Here is an 8456-nt window from a genome sequence, read left to right as displayed (position 1 = left end):
GATAAATCCAATAAAGGGCACAATATCGGATGGACTAGATGCACCGCCATCTTTAGTGTAGTTCAGACATCGTTGTAATTACCCCTCTCCATTGGAAGAGGGAAATCACATAACTATTGGATTGTATCTTCAAAGGTTGAGGGTTCTAATTATCAGCAATTAACTGTAGTAGAGTTAGTAAAATGGGAATACCTTTCACTAACAGATACCTGCAATGTGGTGACAAATGAAGCAACAGCCTCTACAGACCGTGAGCGCATATATATATGGTTTTATTTGTTTAAGTGTAATAAGTATGTGTCAGTTTGTGAGGTGTTAACTGGTACCTGGGACAGAAGGAGCAACTGTGACTGCAGGAGCAGCAGCAGTTGTGTGACTGTGATCGGGCACCGCAGAACTTTCTGCAATTCTAAGAAATGACACACACGTATGCCATGATAAGCTCTCTGCTGCAATTATAACTGTTAAAACAATCAGTGAAATGCAAAGGAATGCTTAAGTCAAATGTATTCGTACCCAACTCCACAAAGGTTTGCATGCCACACAATGTCCTGTGTTAGAAATGCGTCCCCACAAATAGGACAGATCTCCTGAAAAGAGAAATTAGCATGCATTTATTTCATGATATTTACAATTCACAACGGAGACATCGCAGGTAGCAAGTAAAAAAGGAAATTACTTCTATTGGAGCCTCATCCACAACAGCAAACTCATCACCATCATCCACGACATTGATGACTTCATCCTCGCTTGGTGGTGGCACATCACCGATCTTTGAATAGAGTGAGACAAATTTAATTTTAATCCAAATGGCATAGGACACCATACAAGGCAGCAACCTGCACATCAGGAGCAATTAGGGGTTAAGAGTCTTGCTCAAGGACACTTGCAATTCCCATCCGGCCGCTCTAACCCCGAGTCACTGCCACCTTGGCACACAGCATTTGTCGAGTAGCCCCGGACACAGACTAAGAGTCGACTCTGCCACTACACTGCTTCTTCCGTAAAGAAGCAAACATAATCAACTAACCTGTATTCCGTTAGTGAATAGTTTGAATGTTACTTACCTCTTCAACAAGACATTTCTTGACATGGAGGGTCAGGAGAGGGTCATGGAGGGTCTGCAACGCACTGCCCACATGTCCTGCAGCTGGCCTTTGGCATCCTCACAAACTCCGGTGAGTCATGGGGAAGTGGGCTGCAATTATGGATGTGAATCATCAATTAACCGGTTAGTTGATAAGTGACGTTAGAAATCTGAGAATCTTAATTTCAATCAATGTCTGAACAAGGCAATAAAGTCCTTAACAAATATTTATTTTACCATTTGAGATACAGTGGCATGTTTGGATAAAGAAAATATGAAATATGCACTCTCAGTGTCTTGTCTGTCACATCACATGCAAATGCAGAGCAGTTTATGTGGCGGTGGTGTTAAATTGAAGAATTTCTTAACGGAAATTAATTGATTAACTATCAACATCCCTACCTGCAATCCAGTTCATCCTGAATTGGGCCAATGTAGAGGGTGTGTCGGCCATTGTTGGTCACATTCTTCAGAAAACTGCCAGTATAGCCCACATCCTCTCCAGTCACCTGGACAAGCTTCCTCTGCCCATGACCACCTAAATACAAAAAATAAATATCACTGGTATTTATTTTGAGAAATGTATAAAACATTTGGTAGTAGGCATAGAACTACCATCATTAAATTATTTAAAATAATTGACACTTAAAGCACCTTTGTATTACAGAAGAAACACTGATATAACTACAGACTGAATTAATCGTAACATAAGTTACGATTGGTTGTAAGAAATAAATGCATTAATATATTCAATGCAGTACAAGTAAAATGGTAAATGGTAAATGGTGCATTTATATAGCGCCTTTATCCAAGGCGCTTTACAGAGATTGTGCATTACATTCACCCATTCACACACACATTCATACACCGATGGCAGCGGAAACCATGCAAGGCACCAACTAGCACATCAGGAGCAATTAGGGGTTCAGTGTCTTGCTCAAGGACACTTCGACAGTAACTCTGGGGGAGCCCGGGTTCGAACTGGCAACCTCACGGTTACCATCCAGGCACTCTACCCCTGAGCCACCGCCACCCCTTAAATCCAGTAGGATTACCTGTCGCCTTGTGGCAAAGCCATGCTCCATTCAGCTGTGCCAATTTGGAGAACTGAAACTCCAGTAGAGCAACAATCTAAAACAGGTTTAACATTAAAAACAGTGTTTAGGGTCATCCACAGTTCCACACAGAATGACAACTATAAATATAACTCAATGATCAGAGCAGCAACAATGAAAACACAACGCCATGTAAAGGTTGATAGATTTTGATTACTGCACATCATGGTTACCTCATCGTGGGTCGCATCCTCTGGTAATGTCACAGTTCTTTTACCCAACCCTGCCTCCAGGAGCTTAATTTCCTCCGAAGGATTTGGAGTGCGTTCAGCAGGGCCAGGGAGCATGAAAAACTGGAGCCTCAAGTGTCTTTTAACCACTGCAGGAGCCATCTTGGAAAGCGCAGCACCTGGGCGCTTCTTAGCTCGGACACCTCCCTGCCTCAAATATGCAAAAGAACTGTACAAAGGGAAAGCAGTGTAATCAATATTAAAATCCCAATAAGCTTTATTTTGAGTGTGTAAATAGGTGTAGAAGGAAAAAATACCAAGTATTGGGAGTTTCAGTGGTGATACAATAATAGTGTAGGACCTTGCTTAATCTCTCAACTATAAAATAAATCGTCAAGAGAGTGGTGCAACAGCACCCCCTATTGGTACTCTAAACAGAGGGACATAGCAGAAGCTCTTAGACACCAATGCTACACATTGCAGCAGTAGAGAATAGATAACAGTTTTAATGTTTAAAAGATATAATTTACCAAGTCAGCAGAGTAATGATTCACATAAAGAATAGACTCATATTTTACATATATTACAGCTATAATTAATTGCAGTAATATGTGGGGCAGGCAGCAAATACCTTTGCAGTGACTGACCAACAGTTGGAAGTGTTGGTGCAGTGTGCCTACTGCTGCCATAGGTGACGGTGGTGGCAATCACAGCTGGGGCAGAGGGGCCGGGCCGGCCGGCATTGGCGGTCACAGCGGGTGCAGTGTGCCTATTGGGGCTGACATATGGTGGGGGGCCAGGTTGTCCTCGTCCCCTTCCCGAGTAGTAGCGCAGGGAATCCATGTCATTTAATTCCTCCTGCAAGAACAATTGTTGATGAGCTTCTAACATGAATAGAACACAACAATGTCTGTTCCATAGCTCTAATTTTTATTTTATATAATACATTGAATGAAAACTTGACTAACAGTTTGCAAAAAAAAAAGCACAGATACAGATATAAAAAAGGATGCTTCTGTGTGTGCGCGCACGCAATGAATGGGGCCTGCACAATGTCTGAAACCAGAAAATGGCCGCCACTGCCATGCTAGTGAAGACAACTATCAGCTGTGATTACAGACCATGATGAATACAAAGGCTTTGAAACGAGCAGCTAATGCTTTGTCAAGGTTTATCCAATCTAGTGTCTGTAGTGAAATTACTGTAAATGTAAAACCCATTTATCGCATAGAGGCTTTACACCGAAACTGGTGACTTGTGAATTCTGTGACCCACCTTGGCTGAGAACCGTTGCAGAGTTAAAGTAAACTAATATAGTTAAATTTCGAAGACAGGCACCGAGTAAATAGCTTTAGTTATTGGTTGGTGTACACAATATGGACATTGGTATTCACTAGTTCAGTTTGTTTGGAGACAATGTGCAGGCATGCTCCAGCAATGTGTTGTGTTATGCTCTAGTTTGCATTATACAGCGGGTATATACACTATATAGCCTGAACGCATACATAAAAAAAGTGATAAGAACATGATATTGCTCACCTCTGTCCTCCCAGCCATGTTGTTTGAGAATAACTGTAGCAGGAACGCGGCGGTAAACTGCTAACAAACAAGCTGCAATGAAGAAGACGCGCCGAATCATCCCGCCGAATTATTGAATGAGTTCCCCGCGCAGTCCTTCCGCGCATGCCACATTTATGACGCGCGTGTGGCTGCCATTGGCTGAGCAGTCTGTCAATCAGTCATTGGCCGAATGGTCCCACCTCTATTTACATGATGTCACATCCTCTGCCGGCGAAGCGGGGCATTGAAGAAGAAGAAGAAGAAGCCGCTAGGCTACTACGTTTGTTTATTAACGTGTTTCTTTTCTATGGAGCTTTCCAGACGAAAACAACATTTATTTTCAAAAGGGTACGTTGAGACTAATATTACGGCTTTGCGATGATCTTGTCTTGCTAATGTTATCGGTCTTTGTAATATTATTATTATGAAAATGTTAGCTAGCGCAATGCTAAGAATGCTAACGACCCCCTTTGTGTGTATTTACTATTTAGCCACCACACACTAGACTCTTGCTCTTACTAAAGCTCTTACTATAATGCATTTCAGTATATAGGCATCATTAATTTCGGGTCATTCGTCTTTTCAGCTAATTCACAGTCCCTTTGATATCATTTTCTGATGATTTGATGTAAAAAAGTGTAATGCTTTATCAGTGTCGTCCACAGTAAGTATTTTTATTGAGTTGTGCTTTCATGTGAAATGTAGCCTACCTATTCTGCAAACTGTTAATAAATCAATCAATCAGTGTCCATGTGCTGCAAAGGATGTTCAAACTCTACTAATTTGACCAATCTATTGAATACTAAAGTGGGCAATAGCAGGCCACATCTATTGTTGTGTTAACAATGTTCATTATTTAATCTGCCATGGCCAGTGGTCGTTATATATCACCTGAATAGGCTTATCTTATAGACTTAGATCAAATAAATTATAGATTTTTTACTGATCTGTTAAATGCAGTATGTCAAGCTGGCATGCAGCTCCTCATATTGGACGTATTATATTTTCCCCACACATATATTATTCATTCTTGCTAGATGTGCCACTGTTTCTGATCAACATTTTAACAGCCTTTTATTTATAAGGCATACATTTTACCACTAGACTATAAAGCAGTAGTTCCCAAAGTGGGGTCCTTCAGGGGGTCCCCAGCTAAATGACAGTTGGTAACCAAATGGACTCTTAGGGGCTGTAACTCATAGAGTAACGGTTCCATTTGTACACTCAAGAGTTAAATTGAATTTGATTTTACAATATACTTTAGGGGTTCCTGGCTGGTCATTTAATAGGGGACCGTAGCCTAATTCAGTTCAAACTGCAATAATGGTTAAATCACTGCTAGGTGTAAAAAATCTCTATCTTTTCAAATGAGGGTCCACATTGACAAGCAAGTTTGGCAACCAATGCTATACAGTGTTTAGCATGGAACATACATAATTCATTCAGGTCTACATATATGCAGCTTATAATGTGACAGTGGTCAGATGGTTTACTGTGTACAGACCCTGCATTCTGACAAACTTGTCTTTACTGTATATAGAAAAGCTTTTAATTTGCAGGTGTGACGGACTATATGTGAAATTGTGATCGTTTCTGTGTGGTAAACAATTTGCAACACATTGCTACTTATTTGACCAAAATGTGTAAAGAGAAAAAAGCATTTTTTTAAAGTTGAAGTTTGTTAACAACACATTTCCTGCCAGGCTGTCTTGGTAATGCCAATTGGTAATGCCAATGTTAAATCCCCTACTTTTAGAAATTTATAGAATAATCTCTGGTGGGGCTCCAATGACACGGAATATTTCAAAAGAAGGATTTTCATGTCTGCTTTCATGGAAAAAATAAACTGAGTTGATAACTATATTCTGTTATGTAGATATCAACACTTGAATACATGGTGGTTTTTGTCTCCGGAAAACACAATTTTGAGTTATGGCCATTTGAAATTTCAAACTGAATTTCAGTTAGGTTCTACAATACATACATGTATAACAATATAATAACAACAATAATACATACCGGTAATCATATATAAAATGTGGTACCCGCATTCATACCGCTGGGCTCAAGCCTACAGACTCCCACCCCCAAGCCTACCAGCCCTTGACAGCTGTCTATATCAATATATATAGGGAATCGTATATATAGGTCAATAACATAATTATATTCACCGCTCGTGAAGAAGTGCTAATAATATCAGGGATGAGGGGATGGAGGAGGTTTGCATTAACCACTTTCCAAAATGTATCAAAATGTACCAAAACTAAATCTAAAAAAAAAAAAAAAAACATCTACATTTTCCAAAATATTTCCATGATAAAACATACAAATTGGGGGAAAAAGTACTGTAGATCCATGGAGTGCATTACTTAGGGCACCTCCTCAACATAATAATAATAATAATAATAATAATAAAACTTTATTTGTATAGCAAAGTGCTCAAAGTGCTTTACAGAGCATAGAGAGAGAGAGAGAGAGAGAGAATAAAAGAAAAGCAAGGCAACGACGTTAAAAAACAAGCAGTAATGCAATACAGTGAGGACATGAATAACAAAAGAATAAAAGATCAATTAAAAGCAATGTTGTAGAAGTTGGTCTTGAGCTGTGCTTTAAAAATGTCTACAGAGGCTGCCTGACGAAGGTAGGCCTACAGTGGGACATATTTCCATGGCCGGGAATCAAAACCCGAGATTCTCTGCTTCCCAACCAGGCAATCTACAGTACACAGCCAGGTGGTTTTCAACCCTTTCCACATCATCCATAATGTATTCGGCATTTGAGCCACGGACGGACCACCATTTGACGAGATTTAATTAGCCTCTCGGACCCGAGACGACAGAATATTTTGATGTCGGTTAATCAGTAACTCCGCATGCTGTATTAAAACGTTGATCCGCGGAACGCAGCGAATCAGGCTGGAACCAGTGTTGTTTTTGGCGGCACATTTAGATTTTAGTTTTAGTCATAGTCTCTTGAAACGTTTTCATTTAGCTTTAGTCACATTTTAGTCACCTGGAATGTGTCAGTGTTTAGTCTAGTTTTAGTCGACTAAATTTAATACCATTTTAGTCGACTAAATCTACGGTTGATTTAGTCGACTAAAATTTATTTTGGCGGGCCTTGATGCCGTCGTAATGGCTGATTTTACACTTGCTGAAAATAGCTGATCTACAAGCGCTGCGACGCGTTGTGAGCACTTACACTGGATCTTTGTCCACTAGTCCCTTCCTAACATTTTAGTCTACTTTTTATTTCTTGACGAAATTGTCGATATATTTAGTCTTAGTTTTAGTCACCATAGCTTTAGTTTTCATTTAGTTTCTATTTAGTTTTCGTCTGTGAAAAAAGGCAGTCGACGAACATTTTTCATCTCAGTTTTAGTCGACGAAAACAACACTGGCTGGAACCCAGGCTATACCCATTCACGTCTGCTCTCACCAGACTGATGAAGATGATGACCAGCTGGATGACGTCGGTGTAGGCCACAGAGTACAGGCCTCCCAGCAGCGTGTAGGTGATGGCGACGCCGGCAGAAAGGACGATGGCGTAGGCCGAGTGAAGGTCGAGAATCACGCTGACTGTCCCGCCTGCAGAAACACACAATTATACACACAATATGAACCCTAGTGTCCCTACATGTCGTACACTGTTCATTTCATTTAGTTTGTTTTGTGTTTCTGCTCCTCAAACCGAGGCCTACATAGGTATAGTAGCACTGACTGATGCAATGATAAACAGAACTAACAATTTTTGTAATTGTTTTTATCCCATGTTTTTTTTCACCCAGTGTCAATTATCTAATGTAATCCTGGGCGATACACTTCCTCTGCCAACCTGGGGGGCGCAGCGGACTGACATCATGCTTCCTTCTATGCATGAGGAGTCCAAGCTGCTTCTTTTCACCTGACAGGGGGGAGTTTCCCCGGTTGGACGTAGAGCGTGGAAGGAACACGTTATTCCAACCAGTTCCTTTTCCCCTCCATCAGGCGCCCCGGCTGGCCAGGGGGAGGTAGTTTGGATGCACTGACATGACAAAGTAAAAAAAGTAGCAAAAGTGGGAGTAGACTAGACCAACGGATCAATATATGGAATGTCAGAACAGGTCAGCTCCATATATGGAGATCTAAAGGGGTTGAGGTCAGATGTAGAGTTGCTGGCCGGCTCCATATATGCAGATCTAGGTGATAATCCAGTCTTGTATGCGGCTATGAGGTCAGTGTTGTGATCTTCATATATGGAGACGGCCATACATGGAGTGTGTCACGAGGCGTGACGGCCGGACGGACGGACTGACTGACATGTTTTGCAGGTTTTCATGATACGCAGAGCCATAAAAAGTGTGACTGACCCAAGGCACCCAGGATGCAGGACACCCACAGTAGGTCACTGAGCAGGCTGGGAAGCAGCAGGAGCGTGGTGAACGCGTTGCCGTAGCGATGCTGAAACGGATCCATCATGGTCACGTAGCGCTTCGACCTCATTTGTTTGGCAAAGAACAAGCCTCCTGTCGGGACACAACAGGAA

The sequence above is a fragment of the Protomyctophum parallelum genome, assembly GCF_964188405.1.
Source record: "Protomyctophum parallelum genome assembly, chromosome: 17".
In the NCBI taxonomy this organism is placed as follows: Eukaryota; Metazoa; Chordata; class Actinopteri; order Myctophiformes; family Myctophidae; genus Protomyctophum; species Protomyctophum parallelum.
The sequence above is the reverse complement of the archived record's forward strand: the minus strand, read 5'-3'. Positions refer to the sequence as shown.